Source organism: Martes martes (assembly GCF_963455335.1).
Source record: "Martes martes genome assembly, chromosome: 7".
In the NCBI taxonomy this organism is placed as follows: Eukaryota; Metazoa; Chordata; class Mammalia; order Carnivora; family Mustelidae; genus Martes; species Martes martes.
The window spans coordinates 123,221,533-123,244,221 of record NC_137894.1 but is presented as its reverse complement, the minus strand read 5'-3'; positions in this window follow the sequence as shown (position 1 = coordinate 123,244,221).

The following is a 22,689-nucleotide window of genomic DNA, read 5'->3' as shown; positions in this document are numbered from 1 at the left end:
ATTCCTTAACCTCTTTCACTATCTCAGTTTCTACATATGAAAACTAGGGATAAAAACAATACCTACTCCATAGGGTTGTTCTTATAATTATATGGTTTTATATTTGTAGAGAAATTTGAACAATGTCTGGATATGATACATACTATATTAATTCTACATATCATTATTATATTTTAAATCCCGTATTTGGATTTTTTCCAACTTTATGGACTTTTGAATAACAATATGCTTAACAAATTTGAATATAAATCTCTCAAAGAATATCACAGCCAAATGATATGTCATTCTGATATATACTGAGAAATCTCCTTGCAGAAAAGTTACAAAATTTACCCTGCCATCTGTCAGCATGGCAGAGACAGCTTGCTAAGCAATAAGATGCCTCATAATTATGTAGAATATATTTTATTGGTAGAAAAATTAGATATTTATTTTACTCAATCTATATTTTCCTTTTAAAATTGCCTAATTATATATTTCCTTTTTGAATTTTTCTTTTAGACATTGTTTTAATAATCTATAGATGATATTTAATTTATTTATTACAAAAATCATCCAGAGTTTTTATTTGTTTATATTTGAATGTCATGAGTAGAAATTATCTGCCTCATTTATACTTTTAGCTTGTGCACACTTTTTAATATTGTTTTCCTGATTTTATATGTTTTCTTGGCATCTGTAATCATCTTATTATTTTAGTTTCTTCATGTATTTTGCTTTAGACCATGTCTTGAAAGTACCATACATTTGGATTTTGTTTCATGTTTGATCTGTCTTCTAATAGTGAAATTTAACTCATTCACGTTTATTGATTTAGTTAACATAGTCTTGAATCTGTCATCTTTTTGTCTTGATGTTATGTGCTTTATTGTTTATTCCTGACATCTTAATTTTGAAAAATGTAACTAATGCCTGTCTTTCCCCACCCCCCTTCTTATCTCTGTAAGAAATTACACCCATTAGTATAATGGTTATTATTAGTTACATCTAGTTAATCTAATTTTAAAGTCCATACTGAAACTCTATCAGGTCTTCTGGTTCAAAATAGTTTTGGCTAAAGCCTTTAGTGGAATTTCTTTAGTTTCCCACTAAAATATGTGTAAAAACTGGAAACAATTCTTGTCAGACAAAAGGATTCTAGAATATTTGAGAAATGTCCACTACATGTAGGAATGATCTTCCTGCCACAGGTGTAACTCAGGAGCTAGAGGAGGGGAGCTGGAAAGTTTTGTATCTCCTTCCATGTCTGACTATACAGAAGTTTAGACCCTGAGCCACTGGGAAAATTAGAGACAGCTGCTCATAGGAAGTGGAGGAAAATATGATAGACACAAGCAGCGAGAGTGTTGCTCTTCTAGAAGAGAAAGAACAGATGGTAAAAAAATTATCATTTACAATAAAAAAACAAATCTAGCCAACAGGACAGAAATGGTGCAGGGACTCAGACTGGCAGGAGTAGGGCTGTCCCAGTTCCAGGCCCAAAGAGTTTGATTCCCAGAAATTGAAGGAGGGAATGCTGGAGAGACCACAGGCATGTACAACTTTAAGATGTTCCTGACAAATTTTTGCAATAGGAGTATAATAGTAGTCAATACTGACAATTACTGGACTTGAAGCTATTCATTCTCAAGTACAAAAATGCCTTGAAAAAACACATTCTCAATTTATCAAGAAGGAAATAGGAAATGTTTTGATTATAATACATGTTAAGCAAACTGGCCTCTCAGTTAGAAATGTGTTCACTTAAAAATATGTATTCTTGCTTTAAAGACATGGAGTCCTAAAACTAATTAAAAGTGAGTAAATTAGCAAGGACTCGAGCTCTTAATTTGAAGCTGTATATAAATTGGCATGGGTGCAAAAAATCTATTTGGAATGTTTTATTAACTTGGCATTTCCAATTGATAGAACACACACAATATCAGTGTGTACCACTAAGACTAGAGTTGTGTAAGATATCAAACGTTGTGCAGTAGTTCTTTTTTGGGAAAAATTGGAGAGGCAACCGCCTCTCCTAAAACCTGTGAATTTTCATGACTTCATGGAGCAAGTACATATCTCATGTGGTTAAACCCTAGGGTTTTTCATTAACGATAGTCATCTTCAAATCTTCTCATATTGGTTTGCTAAATATGAATCTTGTAGGGAAAAAATGGATGATGGTGATTGTGATGAAGATGGTAATAAAGCCCACCATTAAGTGAGACATATATGTACCTAGTTTTGTGATAAGTTATATATACTACAAATTAAACCTCACGACAATGCTATAAATATTTCTATTTCATGGAAGGTGATGGAAATGCTTGTGAGAGAATGTAAATAATAGTTACAAAGAAATATAATTGGGGGTGAATACAACTACTTGAATCCAAACACCAGGATCTCTACATCTTAGCTATAATGACACTTGATACTATGCATATCATATAGTCAGTTGGTGCCACCTGTTTGCTCTCTGTAAGGTTTGGTTTTATTCTCAGAGAGTAGGATGCATTTTGGCAGAAGTGTGCCACCTGCAATTCTCCTGGAAGACAATTTAACTAAGATATATCTCCAGTGTATTACTATTATGAGGTAGGTTTTTCATAAAAAATGTAGAGTTCCTTCTTTTGTGTTTTCCTACACAAAGTATAGTTGTATTTCACTTCTGTATCACTGAATCATAGCCTATATTTTTAATCCTGTAAGGAAGACTGGAATGCTTCTAATGATAAGCTGTTAAGAAAAATTAGTTTTCTATCAACAATATCTTATTTGTATTTAAATGGTAGGAATCAGCTCATTTACTAGGTTGTGAACCTGATTTGGAATGTGTCCCACCTCTCTGTCTTCTTTCTGGTTCTTCACACTAGTATCAGGGGCATTGCCTTGTATATTTTTCTTCTTAATGAAACATTATGATTGGAACACATGAGTTAAAAATAAACTATTTAGGGACATCTGAGAGGCTCAATCTGACACTTGGTTTTGGTTCAAGTCATAGTCTCATGGGCCGTAAGGTTGAGCCTCAGTTGGGGCTCCATGCTCAGGAGATAGTCTGCTGGAGATTCTCTCCCTCTGCCCCTCCCCCACTTGCATGCATTTGCATTCTCTCTCTCTCAAATAAATCTTTCAAAAAAGTAAAAATAGAGTGAATTATTTGTATTTTAGTAGGAAAGCCTGAAAAATTGTTCTGGAAATCAAGAAAATATACCTACAAGTGAGTCTTCAGGACCCCAAAGAGGGCTGGCAAAAGGGGCAATTTGACTTCTCCCTTTCTTCATTTTAAGTAGAACCTCCCCCCTTCTACTAACTCACTTGATATATTTTAGAAATTGACAGATACATAGTATAAAAGAAAGTAAGTGGTATGAGATAAGATTTTAAGGATAGAGACCAGGTAATACAGCATCTTGGAGGCCATAGGAAAAATGCGAACTTTATTAAAAGTGTAGTGGAGTACTTCTAATTAGTGAAAACTATGTATATTTTTATCCACATTAAGTTATGGGTGTCTTCATACGTATCTCCATACATGTAAATGTCCAGACTCAAGAACACTATTTCTTGTCTAGATGTAACATTGAAACTTTTAATACTGGATAAGTTGAGAATACCTCCCATGGAAGCTGATGCAAATAAGAAGATAAATTTATATTGCCGTTCCTATGTCTTAGAATTCAGTTTTCCATTCCTCTTGCTACAGTGCTAACTGAGGTTAGTTAAAGGATGAATAAATGTTCCCTGTTGCAGAGACAGAGTGAGGAAACCGTGTTAGCATTTCCAGTTTTGCTACTGTTCTCCTTTTTATTTCTGAACCTCACATATTCTTCTTTCTTCATTGTGGACCCCAGAAAGTACTAAAGCACCCTTTCCTTTCCTCCTCCTGTTTTCTACTCATTTATATACATTTTTGTTCTTTTTGTTAAACTGTCATTCTTTCCTCCAGTGTTAGTCTAATCCCAAACCATACTGTGACCAATACAATCCACTCTCCTTTACGTAAGAAGCTTCTAGAATCCTGTTCTATTCCCCACTAGTCAATGATAAATTAAAATAGAACAGTGTCTTACATCTATACCAGCCCTTTATTTCTCAGCCTAAATACCTAAATATTCATGTTCTTGAACTTCTCCTTCACTCACCACTTCACAAAATATACTGATTTCAGTGTTCATATATAATGTTAAGAGTTTATTTTATGTTACTGTTAAATGTTTGCACAGTTGTCTGAATTGAGCCCTCCATCTGGCCACACAAATGAACAGACATTCCACATTATGTCAATGGGTTGTTTCTAATGACATATGCACTCAGATGGAATGTGAAAATGAGGCTGCAGAAAGCTTGACCCATATGTGGAAGGAGGAAGAACATTTATGTTAATATCATGATCTGACTATTAGAAGCATATAGGAGTTTTATAGGAAGCAGAAGATGCAACCCCTGACATTTGGGAATTTGCAGAATAAATAAATACACAGCACCAGAATAAGAAAACATGCAGAAGAAATTGGAGAGATCTGAATATTTGTTGGGGTCCAAATGCATGAATTATCCACTGCAAGAGGGATCTGAAGGGTTTTGAGATGTCACTATGTGTGTGTGAGATGATGGTTGGGGGGGAGGAGTTGCAGAAACTTGGCTCCAACACTAATAACTGTATATCCCTCAGTTTCCTATTTTTCAGCTGTCAAGTAGGGGTCCTGATGTCTTCTCTTTCCAGGGCTACTATTAATATTAAATGAATTTGTGTATACAAAATATCAGGCATATGTTTGCTTATACGTTAATTCTCTGCCATCTGCCCACCCTCAAACAGTACGTGGACTTGGTATTGATATTACAAATACAGCATCACAAGATGTCTGTCTTGAAGATGCCTATAGAAATTTTACTAGCTTATTTTTTTAATAAAAATTTTTATTGATATCAGTAGAACAATATACCCAAGTAAATACATTCAAATTTAACTTTGCAATGTCTTCATAAGTAAACTTTTTGGAAATATTTCCATTTTTATTGTTTTTTAGGGGATGGTGCCATTTAAGTGGTTCTTTCTTTTGTTAATGTTTCCTTTAAAAAATTTAAACCAATGAAATTTTTGCATATACTATTTATCAAGTTAAACACAGATATCAGGAAAACATATGGCATGCTGGTGACTAGACACTGATGAAGTTTGTATCCTTTATGGATATATGATCACATAAAAATAGGATTTTATGAGGACACCTGGATCAGTTGAGTGTGTGCCTTCCACTAGGGTCATGATCCCAGGGGCCTGGGATCAAGCCCCTTATTGGGCTCCTTGCTTGGGGGGAGAGAGCGGGGGGAGCCTGCTCCTCCCTCTTCCTCTGCTGTGTACTCTCTCTTTCTCTCTCTCTCTCTATCAAATAAGTAAATAAATAGGATTTTATGCATTTATTTTAGATTAATTAAGCTTGCTGATCACACAATAATACTGAAATTATAAGGTCATGATATCTGAGGCACATTGTACCTTTTCTTAAGTTAAAGAACAGAGTATCCTGGGGAATAAGTATATGAGATTGTGTGGAGGGAATGAGAGGTATAAAAGAGCATTATGTAAGTAGACATAATAACAAATTGGAGATTCTCTGTATGAACTAACTGAAAGAAATTGAAATGCATTTATATGGCATTTAGATTAAAATGAAGGCATAGTTGCACTCTTACAATGTTTCTCCTGTTTACCAACATATTTGTAGCCTTTACCGAGATTTCAGAAAATTTTGTTGTTCCAAAAATGAAATCTACTTTATCATCTGTAAAGTATTCTCAGTTATTGTTACAAGTCTCTAAACCAAACCCCAAAGGAGTGAAGCCACAGCCTTTGTGACCAGCAAGCCTTCTGTCATAGAATGGTGAGCACAGTGAGTTTGAGAGTCAGAAAGCATGAATCCAGATTTCTGGTCTATCACTTAATTACTGCCATCTCAAGCAATCATTTATGTTAAGCCTCACATTCTTCAGCTGTATAATCGGGATGATATATTAAAACTGTATCTCAAAGCATGAGGGCCAAATAACATCATAGTTGGTATTAAACCTAGCTATGCATTTTTTCAAAATAAATAATTTTTCTCCTCCCTGTAGCAGATCTAATCTAAACTCCACAGAAATGAGCTCAGGCTCAAACACGTATGTATAAAGTCATTGATCCATGACACCTTCAGTGTTAAATCAGCCATGGAAATAACCCGATATATCATACTGGAACTTCACCAACATCACTGCCTTCAAGAAGTTCATGGTTGGAGTGATATTTACCCTGATCACTGCCTACTTGTATTGTATTAAACTGTGCAGAGACATCATAATTTTGAATTTCTACAAGAGAGAAATATTATTTCATGCACTTTAGATTAACATAAAGGAAGTTCTTATAACAAAAGCAAGGGCTAATAATGTTTACCTGAAAGTGATTCAGAGGATTGGATGATGGGGAGAACACTTTCTAAGCTCAGAATGTCTCACATGTGTTTCACAATGTTATAAAAGTAACTTTCAGAGAAGTCATGGCCCCAAATGCATCCCTTCCCTGAGAATCAAAGTACACTATGAATAATGATGGTATGTTATACTCTTTAGTTGTGTTGGGATAGAAACTAATTAAACAACCATTACTTTAAAAAGCATCATTTTTTCATAAAAATAACTTTATTGTTTGGTATGTAACTTCTTATAGCATGCCATCTCCATTTCTTGATTTTTATTTTGTATAAATGATATTTTTTACACCCTACTACAATCACCCACTCACAGGGATTCTATTCTAAGTTGCACTAGACCTGCAGTGCCTACAGAAATCTGTTTCAGACACTCTTTTGGTATTTTCTCTTACTGTTCCAGCTCACTTACTGCCCACTCGGACCCTAACCTCATCAAGACTACAATCCGTGAACTCTAAGAATTGCATCTATCCTGTCTTTTCTCTCCAGGTCTCTATATCCTTACTCAGGCCAGAGTCCATATTTTAATATTAGAAAAACTTGAATGTACCTACTTTGAATAAAATAAATAAATAGAAAATTTATTTAACCTTTTCTCTTCTCTCTCCTCCTCCAAGAAGTTCTTGCTTTATAAACTTAAGTTATGATCACATAAAGCAACAGAACTTTGATGGAAAGTTGTTTTCCACCCTCTAGAAATCCCATTTCACTTCTGTACTGCCTGGTGCCAGGATCCTGGGTCAGGACTCCTTTGTGGTTTCCTTTAAGGTTTCCTGTGAGGTAAATAACTCTAGGTTTTGTTTTTTTCATGATGGAATATAACTTCCTATTGCTCGTTTTTAAGATTCTCTTCACAGAATCCATCTTCTTTTTTCTACTTTTTGGGTAGGATGCATAAATATCTCTTTGTAGTTAAAGCTTAATAGCTCAAGTATGGGGCACCTGGGTGGCTCCGTGGGTTAAGCCTCTGCCTTCGGCTCAGGTCATGATCTCAGTGTCCTGGGATCGAGCCCTGCATCGGGCTCTCTGCTCAGTGGGGAGCCTGCTTCCCCCCCCCCCACCTGCCTCTCTGACTGCTTGTGATCTCTCTGTCAAATAAATAAATAAATAAATCTTAAAAAAAAAAAAAGTCACAGTAACTCAAGTAATATAAACTTGATATTCATGTTGAAGACTTTTGCATCAACTTTTTTAACACATCTGATGCTCTTTGGTGTGATGATTAAAACCTTCCTTCATTTCAAAAAAATTCCATATCTGATATATTCCAGTTTTGTTTGATTTTCTGCTTTATGACACCAATTATTCTTATATTGGATCATTTTGGAAATTTTTCTATTTCTAATAGGCTGCATTCAGGTACTTAAATCTACTTATAACTTTAATCTGCTTTCACTACCTTTAAGAGTTAATAATATATAAATTGATTTTTAGGCACATGTGTTCTCCTTATTATTTCTAACTTATATTTTAGTATTATAATTATGATATTTGCCTTTTAGAAATGTCCTTTGTTTTCAAATCTCCCTTTTCATCTCATTTTATTTTAGCTATAGTTTAAGCTCTTGTTCTATGAAATGTATATTCTTATTAGCTAGTTATAAAGCATGAAATGATCTAGAGGATTTACCTCCTGTTGCTTGTGTTATATTTTTTCTAGAATGAGACTCCCTTCCTTCCAAATTATCTGGATCCGATGCTATAGTTCACAGAGAAGAGAACTGACCTTTGACCAGTGGGAATACAGTCATGATTAGTCAATTAATGAAAATATGTAAGAAAAGGTAGTTTTGAACAAAGATACAAAATGAGAGTCTGCTATTTTTTGGTGTTGTGGTCACTCTTGTGTGAGGGAAATGGAGGATCAGCAGGAAAATCCAGTTGAAATAATACTCTTTCTTGTGAAAGATTTCTTTTTTTAAATTTCTCTCTACCTGGAAGGTGATATATATCATTTTTCTGGGAGGATTGGTTAGGCTATGGATCATTTCTCCAACTCTGTGTTTAACTGCTCGGCTTTCATTTAGTCTTGTTAGCAAGGGGCGTTATGAGAATCGTCAGAGTTTTGTCAACCTTTCAGTAAGAGTTCTGTGAAATTGCTCTTTGCTATATTTGTATGTATTGTTATTTAATTTAATTTCTTTTATTTTATTATTCTTTTTTTGTCATCATCTTTAAGTATAGTGCAGGAGATTTTGCCCCTTTTCTCAGTTGGTTGCTGATGTTGCTTTTTCTGTCTCTGTTCTTATACATACCAGGGTAAGACATGATCCATGGAATTTCTATCTTCCAATTCAATGGTGAAATCTGCCTGAATAATGTTATTTATTTCCCCAGTATAAATAGGTATTCGTATTCTCTGTCACTTTGTAGGTTGACTGTCTCCATATGTTAAGAAGGATTGCTTATTTATCTATTTCTGCAGCCCTGACCCTTTACCTCATTAAATCAGTCCCTGCAAGTTTTGAGCACAAAGTGCTGAAAGAAAGAATGTGCTTTGAAACTACCTTTCCTGACTTCATAGTTTAATACTATTTCCAGCATAGGCCCAGGGGCATTGCAAAAATGTGGAAGCCTAGAAACCATTTAACTTAAAAATCCCCTTGAATAAAAGCCTCCAACCACTGCTTGACATTGTTAAATACTTCTCCCTAGATCTGTGTAGAGGTGTCATGGACAGAAATGTAACATGAGAGCATAATTTAAGGTTTTCTATTTTCCATAATTTTTTGTACAGCAGATTTTATAGACAGAGGTTAGTTATCATAAGACACCTTTACTTGCCTTGGCTTAATGAACAAATTCTATTTTTCTCTAGAAAAAATCCTGAGACAATAACTATCTGTGGCTTGCATGATAAATGGAAAGTCAAATATAGAAATGCTAACAGTGTCAGACACTATACACACTTATATTCTTCTTTGATAAGCATATTATGGGTATATCATGGCCTATCTATGAGCTGATATACTGAATCATATTTAAGCCATTGAACATAATGAACAAATTCTTCTGAAAGGACCATTTTATGACCTACTATGGAAAATTCCTTAAAATGTGGATACTTGGGGAAACGGTTCTTAACTAGCTTATGGAGTTTTTAGAGTAAAAACATCACAATGATTACTATTAGTACCTACAGCTTCTAACTAATTTATTGAGCATCTAGTATACAAGTTTGTAGATGTATGTTTGATGAAATTTTAATGAAACCTCGTTCTGCTCATAATTACAAACACTATTATGAAAATATTGTATAAATCATGACCTTCAAAAATAAAAGAGAACCTTATAAGAAGTACCATATAAAAATGTTATTCCTCCTCAAGTAATTACACCATAGTTTTTTTCTGAGGTCTTTGAAAATCTTTGACTCTTTTCTCTGCCCCCATCTCCCCCCAAATTCTGGAAATTATTTTTATCATATCCTTTTTATTTATAAAAAAACTACATAAGTGTTTGCTTTTAATATTAAGACAACATAAATTCAAAGTGTAGTTTTAGTTAAACTCTCCTTTCCCTCCATTTAGGCTTTCTCCTCTCTCTTTCCTTCCCTCTCTGTTTATTAAGATTTAAGGCCAATTGACAGAAAAAAGTAACAAAAACTCCTTTTGTATAAATCGGCACTTTGTTTTACTTTGGTAAATTTTAAATCATTTTGGTAGCAGAGTTATTATTGGCAGGGAATGAAGACTATAAATGCTTCAGCTTTATACCTGCTCCAAGTATAAAACTGATTGTTCCTTGTTGAAAAATATTTACAAAATTAAAATGGTCTGAAAGGGTAAAAAATCCATCTACCTTTTCTTATTAACCTACTCTTATAAGACAACAATACAAGTGAATTGATGTTGGTTACAAGACAATTACATTTTTATAATTTTTTGTGAGAAGTCATTACACTTGTAGATTTTGAAAACCCATGGAGTAATTTAATTGTAGAGAGCTTTTTTGGATTAGGTTCCTAGAAAGAACTTTGGTAAAAGAACAGGACAAGGTTTTCCTAAATTGATGGGGTGTTACATCTAAATTCAGATATTGTTATTATGATTTAATGGAAATAAATTTTTTAAGTGAGATTTCAGAACATGTATTTAGTACTGTCACCACTTAGTAAAATCTAAGGATTATGTACTTTGGCTATTCTAATGAACAAACATCCCTCAACTGGACTTATGGAATTTCCTGATGTTATATTTTATCCTCATGGAATACTGGTTCAGAGAGACTCCATTTTATTATTATCCAGTAGTATTCTGGACCTACGCATCCTTTCTTTCTCTTTTTGGAGAGGCAGTGCATGCATTTCAGCCCTACCTTCAACCACAAGGACAGCAACTAAAATAAGCTCTATGTGTTTGTTTTGTTTTTGCTTTAAAATGTTCCTAGACAAATGTTTTTTGATAATAAAAAAGGCTCTTTTCTTCATGGTTTATCAAAGGTCTTTATTATGCCTCATCACTTTTTCTTATTTTCCTAATGTCATAAAAATCAATATTCATACAAACCCTCCATATTTTACTTATTCTCTGTGTATTTTGGAGAAGTTCTTTTGGAGACTCAGTTACAATAAACTAAAATGGTATCACAAAATTTCCAGACCCTGAAAGGTGCTCTGATTTAATTTAATTAGATGAATTATTTAAGAAGAACATCCTTTGATGTACTAATGCTGCTTCTGGAAATTCCTGTGCTAAATCTGGTAGCAGAATCATCTTTGTAACTTCTAACTCAAAAAGAAAAAAAAAAAAAGCGAGAGAGAAAGAAAAACCTACACAAAATCAGACATCGCAACACTCCTTAAATTAAACATTAAATCTATGCATTTCCATAATGAGATTGACTAAAAGCAAGACAAAATGTATAGCTGTTTTGGCTTCCACAAGAAATAATAATTATAATAACAATAACTCACATTTATTTTATTTTTTATGTTTTACAAAATTCCTTAAAGAAAATCTTGTGTTTGATGTTGGGAAAACTCTGTAAGATTGGCATTATTAAATCCCAAATTGACAAATGAAGGCACTGAGCCTAAGGAAGAGAAAGCAATCTAAGTTCATAGAGAGAAGCCTGATAGGCAGATCTAAATAGCAGTAGTCAGTGTTTCCAGAAACTCAAAGTTACTGCTTAATTTATTGATGTTTTCCGTAAACACAAGGTATTAGTTCTAGCAATTGATGCAACTTTTGAAAATATTATTGTATCTTCATTGAATCCTTCTTTAAATGATCACTGTTGGTGAGAATGTAAGTTGGTGTAGCCACTTTGGAGAACAGTGTGGAGATTCCTTAAGAAATTAAAAATAGAGCTTCCCTATGACCCTGCAATTGGACTACTGGGTATTTAACCCAAAGATACAGATGTAGTGAAAAGAAGAGCCATCTGTACCCCAATGTTCATAGCAACAATGGCCACGGTCACCGAACTGTGGAAAGAACCAAGATGCCCTTCAACGGACGAATGGATAAGGAAGATGTGGTCCATATTCACTATGGAGTATTATACCTCCATCAGAAAGGATGAATACCCAAATTTTGTATCAACATGGATGGGACTGGAAGAGATTATGCTGAGTGAAATAAGTCAAGCAGAGAGAGTCAATTATATGGTTTCCCTTATTTGTGGAGCATAAGAAATAACATGGAAGACATGGGGAGATGGAGAGGAGAAGGGAATTGAGGGAAATTGGAGGGGGAGATGAACCATGAGAGACTATGGACTCTGAAAAATAATCTGAGGGTTTTGAAGGGGTGGGGGGTGGGAGGTTGGGGGAGCCTGGTGGTGGGAATTATGGAGGGCACGTATTGCATGGAGCACTGGGTGTGGTGCATAAACAATGAATTCTGGTACACCGAAAAGAAATTTAAAAAATAAAAAAAAAATTTAAAAAATTATCACTGTGAAGGAAGTATGCTTAGATGTTTCTCATGATTTCTGCCCTCTGGTGTGTCCAGCCTGGGTAACCTTCTTCAGCGAGGGAAGAACCTGTGTACATGATATAGTATTTTCATGTAATGTTATATGCAGGGGGGAGATCATCTTGGTGCAGCCTGGCCTAATCACATGAACCCTGTATGTAGAGAGCTTTCTCTGACTGGTTGCAGAGGAAGGAGTCAGAAGTACATTCCTGTTTGCCTGATGTAAAGTGAACATCCATGCTGTGAATGAACTGTCTAAGGGACCCATTTGGTAAGGAATCCTGGGCAGCCTGTAGGAAAAGAGAATAGTCTCTGATTATAACTAGCAAGATAACAGTGACCTCAGTCATACAGAGACAAGGAGAAGAATGCTACCAATGAGGGAGCTTGGAAAAGAACTCCAAGTCTCCCATGTTTGCTGGTTTATATCTTCATTACAGCCTACTGAGACCCTGAGTGGGTGATTCAGCTAATTCATACCCAGACTCCTGATGCAGAAACGTTGAGATAATTAATTTGTGTTGCTTTAAGTTGCTGAGTCGTGGCAATTTATTAAAAGGCAGCCATAGAACACTAATACAGTCATCTTTCCTGATGACATTGGTATGCCCATCAAGAATGGCTTCATTTCCAAGTGACTACAGGGTTCAGTAGAGAGCTAAGAAGTCAGAATTAAGAATATATTAAACTGGTTGGAGATTGCATTTATTCTTTTTTTCCAGTTTTACTGTCATGGGGCACTTTTTTATGGACAAATTTCCCGAAATTGTACAAATAATTCTAAGTATCTTGGTCTAACAATTACTTCAACATTGATACAGAGCATCACCTACTCTTTCTGTTATAAACTTCTTAAAGAATTTTCTTCCTCTTATTTTTTTTTCCTCTAGGTATTCCTTTTATGTTTCTCTCTTCAGTAAGGATTGATGATTGGACAGTTTTACCTTCTGTATTAGGTTAAATAATATTGTCCCGCTTCAAGTATAAACATCACTCTGGTTCTTTCTTGTTATGCATAATAACCATTCAGCGTTTCCATAATGTGCAAACTAATGGGAGCATAAATGGTATCAGCCTGTAGTAGCTCTGAGAAGAGGAGTCACAGGATCAACACTTTCTCCGAGTTGTGTTGTGAATTTGAATACTGAGGTTATGCAAGACGCTGAACTCATGGGAAACTTCTTGCGCTTCAGAGAACTGGAACTTGGGAGCACTACAAGGCTTTTGTAGACATTTTGTCTATATAGAAGAAAGCTAGCTTCTTCTATCATCTAGACTTGATAAATTGTAGAATGGATTAGTAGCTTGGTTTCACATATGGAACCAATGCTGCTTAAGTGGTAACGGTAGCCAATTGCCCTCTGATGAGAAGGACTCTGGGGCTAAAATCTGCTTCTGTGTGAATGAATTTTGTGATTGACCAATAATGTCTGCAATGGTTATGACATAGAATGCTATCCCCACCCACATGAATTACATGCATGATAACCGTGAAATAACTATTCATCCATAAAATTAATTTAAAATATGAATCATATTAAAGATTTTGAGAAGCAACATCATGTAATTGAGGGAAAAATTCTCATTTTTCAGCTTTATGTTCTTTATTATCTAAATGTATCTGAGTCATTGGATATTTGGTCCTCCTTAGGCAAGTATAAATAGCCACACAGTTTCCTCACTATATGTCATCCTAAGATTTATTCAGACATTTGAGAAAATTATAAATTCCAAAATAGCTTCCCATCTTAAAATTGGTATTTTATTTTTCCCAACTTGGTAACCCTTTGTATCTTGTAATGTCTTAGATACTGCATAAAGTGTTCTCTTATCTTTAAATACTTTATTTATATGACAATGTCTGGGAGTCTCCATCTCAAGATTGGTGCCTGGGGAATCAAAATGTAATTATCATCCATCATCATGTGCAACTCTCCACTCCACTTCTACTCTATGTGGTTAGGAACTGTATAGCAACATCTAAATGACAGCATTTACTTTACTTTTCTACATTACGGAATAGGACTAATTTCAAAGCTATTTACTTTTCTTCTATTCATAGAAAGGGAGTGGGAGTTTGGTGCTAATTTAATAGGTATCTGGGCTGTGAAATTCTTCTAACATCCTCATGTTTCCTGGAGAAAATAAAAAATGGAAGTTAATTATGCTACTTTCACAAAAGGCAGTTGATGAAACCTGTAGGCGGTTGATAGTTTTTGTGGGGCTGGGAGGCAACCACCTCTTAGCCTGCACTGCCCAGCATCATTAGCATCAGAATAGCACTGGGGGAGGCACAGTCTTCGATTTTGGTGAGGGATTTTACTCTTATTCTAGGTAACTTTGGCCAAGAACAACAAATTTAACTGGCAGCTTAGGTAGCAGGAAATACTTTATCCTATACCTACAGTTTGGGACCTCATGTCCTCTTCTTCTGTTAATGAAAGTAAAAAGGAGAAAAAAAGGTAGTCATACTTCTAACGTACAATGTGAGATTCTACTCTAAGACTTCAGCCTAAATACCTCTATGGTTCTCATAGGCAGAGATAAGATCATTATATCACACAGACAGATACAAAGGGCTTGAGGCACTGACAGAGAGAAACAGCTACTTATATTCTATGATTTGACAGAGGACAGAAAAACCCTCTTCTAGAAGATACCAATTTGACAGGTTACCAATCCACCATTGTAGTGTTTGGATCATAAAAACAATCTAAAATTTAGTGGGTTTTTTTTTTTTTTTGTATTATCTTAGTTTGATATCTAAATAGAATTCTGTTTTAATTTTATAAATATCCCTATAAGTAATCTACCCCTACTCTCTAACAACTCAGCGTCTCTGGCATTGATTATTTTCACAAATTTTCTAGCTGATCTATACGTATGAATAATAATGGTTAGCATTTATTCAGTATTTATTATTTGCCAGCCTCCATGCTAAGTCATTTGCACGCATAATACCATTTAATTCTCAGAGCGACCCCATGAAGTAGGTAACATCTTTATCCCCATCTATAAATGGGAAAAATGAAGGTCTCACAGCCAATCAAGCAGAGAAACTGAGATATATATACCAATCTCAGTCCACTCTAGTTCACTTTCGGTAAGAGTCACAACTCAGAAGTCAGCAAGAAACAGAAGTGCCTGATAAAAGCAGCCCAAAGATATTTGTGTTGTATTGCGCTATATTTACTGCCTAGGTATATTATCTTTTAAAATATAGCACTGACCAAACAATACCCTAAGGGATAACGGCCACTACTTATCAATTTCTGGCATTTTCTCTAGGTAATAATCACTATAATAGTATTAAAACAAATTTAACCATGTATTTCTTCTGATACCCTCACTGGGCTTTGCACCATGTTTGAGATTAAATATGTAGGTAGTTGCCTTTCAGAGAAGTCCCTCCCCGTGTGATCCTGAATTATCTCATATCTCCTACCCACTTGGCAAGACAGCCTGTCATCCAACCACAATAAGCATCTTGACTCTCCCTGATTAACTCTTCCCTTTAATATTCTTGTGTCTCCAATTTCTATTCCCTCTACTTAAAATACACTTCCTTTATCCCCACCTGATGATGCTTATTCATCTTTTAAGATGCAAATCACATATCACCTGAACTTATAACTGTTTCCAACTCATATTAAAAACTCTGTGTGTTCGGGGCACCTGGGTGGCTCAGTGGGTTAAAGCCTCTGCCTTCGGCTCAGGTCATGATCCCAGGGTCCTGGGATCGAGCCCCACATCGGGCTCCCTGCTCATCAGGGAGCCTACTTCCTCCTCTCTCTCTGCCTGCCTCTCTGCCTACTTGTGATCTTTGTCTTTCAAAAAATAAATAAATAAAATCTTAAAAAAAAAAAAAAAAGACACTGTGTGCTTTTATTGCTCACCCAGTATGGTGAGTGTCATTCTAGCAGCACAGACAATATTGCTAGGCAAGTACAGACCCTCTGTGTCAGTCCTGAGATGAGCATTGTTTGAAGTAGTTTTATGTAAGGAATTTTACCTGAAGAAGTATTTGAAGAATAAATAATTGTGATTCACAAACAACCTGTCTTAGTTTATCTATTTGAAAAAAGAGCCTTTTGTTTTCCTAGAAATTCAGTAGACTAATCCGTCTTTAGTACAGTGAGCATCTTCATTTTTGCATCTCTACAACATGGCTTTGTGGCTTTGAGAACTACCATGTATATTTCTTCTTAACTTTTATATATAAGTTCGGATGAAAATGAAACTTTACCTAAAAACGTGAAAACCAGTATGATTTCTGTTTTGTGCTCTATTTTCTCATCAATTTGTTGAACAAAATGACATATTACATTTTTCCTTTATAGTTAGAATAAAATGCTGACCTTTTGTATATGGCTTAGAGAGTCCTGTATAAATATAATCATTGCTGTACTGTAAATCACAGTATATGCCATACATTAGAAAATCAATTATTTCTGGAAAAAACTCAGAACCCTGATTATATTAAGACATATCTACCAACATATACATATATTAAGACATATCTACCAACTTAGAGAAAATTCATCTACTAGTCACGCATACCTATTGAAAGGGATTTTGCAACAAAGCTGAACTTATACATCAGCCAATATTTGCTCTGATGCTTTGTTTCATTTTTGTGGGCAGTTCTGCCCTCCCACCCACCCCTGCCCCACTGGGAGAATGAGGAGGCATAGGCATGAGGGGTTAAAACAGAGAGGGGAAGAAGATAAGGTGATAGATATTAGTATATTGTCTGTCATCTATCTATATGAGCTATCTTTTTGAACAAACCTATTTCAAGAGGTTTAATCATAGAGCCACCATATTTTTTCCTTTCATGGTCCTTAAATCTACCTGGAATGAAATATTTTTTCCTCTGGCCCATGGATAAAAATACAGATGGTCATCTGACTTTCCTTCATGCTTTCTTATTTATTATTTTCTAATTTTCTATCCTGAAGTAATTTCAGTTTATAAAATTGCAGCAATACTTTACAAAACATGAATATTTCTCAGGTCCCTTTAGAGGAGTTTGGGTTTAGTAACATACTAAAATGACCAAGTTTGCAATTATGAAAACGTGGACTTTGACTTAGGTTATAATGAGCCTGATAAGCTCAGACTTGGTATAAGTTGGAGGTCTGTAGGCTCAAAGATGAAGACAACTGGACTCTTTCTCCTCTAATAAGCACCTCTATTCCTCTAGCCCTATCTTATTAACTGTAGTTTCTGACTCTTGAGGCTTGGATTATAGGAGAGGAAAGCCCTTATTTTTCTGGCCGACACATGAAGTTTCAATTCTGGTGCTCTGATAATGGCAGGTGTCTCAGATATTTAAAGTTTACTTTGCCCTAAGCGTCTTCATGGATTTTCCAGAAAGCCGGTCATTTATCTCCATATTATTGTATGTCCTTGCCTTATAGATGCTTGGTTGATAAGGAAGGGAGGTCAGTTCCCATGAGTTCTTACCCTTGGGTCAGTCAGCCCCTAGACATCCAGCAATGTTTTCACTGTCATTCTATTGACTCTGTTCAGCCCTCCCAGAGCCCTTTAGGACAGGCTCTGGGACCACCTCTCTGTGGATCTCTCTCACAGATGGCTCTCCTCTTGTCTAAGTAAGATTGACATATACAGGATAATCTGTTAAACTTTTGAATTTCAGAAAAGCAAGAAATATTTTTACAAGTACGTCCCAGATGTCATATGTGACATATAAAACACATATTCTTTATCTGAAAAGCAAATTTTACTGGCTCCTATAAATTTATTTGCTAAGTCTGACAATCCTCAGTCTAAGATATATATTCACACAATCTTTGCCCTAACAAACTTGCAGCATAGGCCCGAGACAAATATCTTTCCATCTGTTTCACCATCACCATATAACCCACCCATCTTTTTGCATTAGATTTCCTAGATAGAAGTCGAACATCAGAAAGAAAAAAAAAAAAGAAAAAAGACACAAAGATCTCCAAAGGGAACTTTTAAAGAACTTCTCTTTTTGACTTGAGGTCAAAAGAGAAGGAAAGGAAAGAAAAACAGCTGTCTCAGCACTAAGAACATACCAGGAGCTTTCTCTAATGAAATATAAAAAACATATTGGTGGTTGCCAGAGGGGAGGTGGGTTGGGGATGACTGTAGTAGGAAAAGGGGATTAAGAGGTACAAACTTCCAGTTATAAAATAAGTAAGTCATGGAGATGAAAAATACAACACAGGGAATACAGTCAATAATATTGTAATAATGTTTGGTGACAGATGGTGACCACATTTATCATGGTGAGCATTGAGTAATGTATGGAATTGCTGAATCAATATGTTGTACACCTGAAAGTAATGTAATGTTGTATGTGAATTAATTAATTAATTATAGATCTAATACCACTAATAATTTAAAAATCAAATCTCAACCATCTAATAAGTCTAATCTTCTGCCTCTGTGCTTTACTTACTTTTGATGTGAGTGAGGATTAAGAGACACATAACTAGGCTTTGAACATAACCTTTGTAAATCCAGCATCACAATCGTTCACCTCACTTAAGAATGTTGACGCCTGTCTTGGCCCCTCAGATAAAACTTACATTTTAATATCCCATCACACACACACACACACACACACACACACACGCATACACGTTGTTAACAGTTCTACTTACTGGTTTAAAAATAAGTAGGTGTTATTTTCTGCTATATTGGAATGATTTTCATGGTGATTACATATTGCTTTATTATTTTAAAAATAGTATAAGATAAAAATAAACTCTAAAAGATAATGATTAATTTATGGTAAGGGAAAACAAGAGTCAAACTTTGAAAAATCTTCTATTAAAACATTTAATAATGTAATATTAAGTAATAAAATAATAGCTTTCATAGACCATATAATCCATGAATATACAGATATATATATATATATATATATCTCCTAAATGTTTCATAGTTATATATTAACAGTGGGATAGTGAATTATTTTGTTTTTCTTATATTTATTTTAATTTATATTCTTAAAAATAAGTATATATTGTTTTTATAATCAGGGAAAAAGTCAAATTTATTAATGGCATGATATAGAATGAATTAAGTCTCAAAATAACCAAGAGTTTACTATAAGTTAAAACACTGTATGACTGACAGTGGTGATTTATTTACTGAACTTAACGTTCAACACACATTACTCTTCTGAAAGAACGAATCTTGCAGTCCCTTCTTTTCAAAGTTTCTATGGAAAGATTGTGGAAAAGTCTCAGTCTTGGAACAAATCTATATATTGGACTTCATTCTTCTTAGTTTCTTTTTGCCCTCCCAGAGTCAGTGAGCTTTTTCTTTTATTTAATGCAAAAGTTAATCTTTTTTCATTTCAATCTGCAATACCTTTACTTTTTCACAAATCAAACCTACACATTCTGCTATTGAATTGGAGAAACATTACCGTGGGCAGTGCAGTTAGCTGCCTTTAATGACTCTGCAGTCATGGCAGTGATTAAAATGAGTTAAAATGGTTAGAGAAAGAAGCCATTGGCCTATAATAGCTCCATATGCACAAAATAGCCCCATTATAGCTTGTAAAACAAGTGGTTCTATTCTAGCCATTCAAATAAGAAATGAAGATATGACGATCTATCGATAACACTCTCTAAAAATGAAGCATATTATCGTTGATAGTAAAGAATTGACCCAAGTTCTGGGCACAGATTTTAAAAATATTCTAAATTCCACATCATAAATTATTATTGATCCTATTAACAAAAATGGCAAAATGGCCCTGGAACGTTATTTACTTTGTATATAATGTATACATTATATACAATGTATTTAATGTATACATTCATAATGTATATTATGAAACCTGGAAAAAAATACTAGTTTTGTTTAAAATTTAACTCTTGAATCTCCCAAGATTTTTAGTCTGGAATTTTACATGTACACCAAGATCAATTATTTAACTTTGACTCAATCCCTCGGCCATTGGTCATTCCATACAAATCAGAGACAACAATAGCTGTTCTCCATAACCCAAATGTAATCATCTTGAGTGCTTTTTACAATGACCTCTTTGCCATCTTAGGTAGAAATGACACCAGAACGATTTCCTATAGCCATGAAAAAGCATGAATGAGATGATAATTCCAGAGGCAAAAGCAAAAGAAACAAGGGCTATATTTTCTGCCTTTTTTATTTCAGTTGTAGGGAAGAGACAAGTAGGATTAACAAGTGTCCTAGTCAGAAAGAACCAGAAATGGAATAACGAGGTCTGGCTGTATTGCTCACCACGTGCACATGTGGTCCAGTTCATTCATCGTCTAAACTTTGGTTGGTTGTTTGATTGTTTTCTCTAAAAATGGGGAAAAAATATAAGAATGCCTACCTGACTCCCTTGAGTTACAAATCTTACAATGTCTTTAAAAAAATGGAGTAAACTGTAAACCACAACATAAAACATGATATTAATTATTATTGTTAATTATTATTATATTTTCCAAAAAAGAGTCTCCAGTCTCATGGTCATAGATAATAGACAAAATCACACTGGCATTCTTCAATAATTGAAACTACTTATTCAATATAATTTGAGGAGTCATCAGCAATACCTTTTCACAAATTTGTGTAACATCTATGAAGTCATATTATTAATGTCTTAAGTTCTACCAGAAAACATTTGTTTCTCTAGTACCTATTTATTTCCTTGGACCAACTACTAAAACCTTCATTTTCCTGTAAGGGCACATATGATTAGGAGTTGGCAGCTCTTTACTTCTTACTGAAATAAGGTCTAGCAGAACTTTAATCCAGATGTTTAAAAAATGGGGATCATGGGAATAGCATAAGGACCCCGGGTGTCTGGTGATAGCAGGATAAAGGAGGACTATAAAATGAGGACAGGAAAGCAACATGATGTCTAAAAAGAACACTGATTTTGGGACACCTGGGTGGCTCAGTTGGGTAAGCTGCTGCCTTCGGCTCAGGTCATGATCCCAGGGTCCTGGGATCAAGTCCCGCATAGGGCTCCTTGCTCGACAGGGAGCCTGCTTCTCTCACTGCCTCTGCCTGCCTCTCTGCCTGCTTGTGTGTACTCTCGCTGTCTCTGGCAAATAAATAAAATCTTAAAAAAAAAATTAAAAAAAAAAGAACACTGATTTTGCATCACTAATTGGATCTACAAACTTGAGTAAGTCACTGAATCTCTTGGAATTTTAAATTTCCCACCTGTACAATAGGGATTGGTTATGTTTACTTGAGATTAACGTCCTTTTTATGATTTTACTTAGAACGCATCCAAAAATTTCACTTATGTGAAAGCAACTTTTTTGTGTGTGCCATGGGTTTTCATAGCTAAAGTTTCCTATAACTAAGTTTTACCAACTTTAATCTTTCACAAATGTATGTAGGTATGATAAATTATATTGATATCACATTGATATTATCTGGAAGATGTAATTAGCATTTACAACATGGTGGAAGATTAGGGTTAATGTCTTACAGACTCTGAAAGGTATTGTATCATGTGAGCTCCAAATAGATCATCTATGCAATGTGAAGTGATATCCCATAGTGGGGGGAAATTGTAGAGTAACAAACTCATAGACTCATTGTGTCTTATGGAAGACAGAGCTTTCCCTTATATTACTAGACATTGTTATTATGGGTGATGTATACTTGTCAAATGTTGAAAAGTTCAGGCAATATCAATGGTTCTTAACAGGTACCATTTATTTTTCTTCATTATATTCTTAGTGGAGGTCATTTCATTAATTTTTCAGAGACTCTGCTAACTTCATTGGCAGCCTTTTCATGCACATACTTGATTAGCCCAAGAGGATTTTTGGTAATTTACTATCCACACCTAAACACTTCATACCTACATGACCCCTGTTTGAGGGAGAATTTGTAATAACTGTAAAACCACATGGATGAAGTGTTACTTCCATCTTGAAGTCTCCAGTTATGAAAAGAATCCTAGATACTGTTCCAGATCAGGCAAATGTGTAAGGATACACTCAATGTTCTATATTTTCCTGGGCTTTAAAGAGAGCATGAATAATTCAATTAACCTAAGGGGAGAAAAAAAAAAAAACTCAACCCCATTTTCAAATCACACACACAGACACAGACAGACACACACACACACACACACACACACACACACACAAATACAATAGCTTAAAACCCACAGTCCAAAGTTATAGCATCTGGGATTTCAGACCCAGATTTCCTTCTAAGGTTAGCGGTTCATTGTTCTAACAGCCGCTGCATCCTGCCCTGACAAATTGGCTTGTTCACTGTTCCTTCACTTGTGAGCGATAAATGAGGTA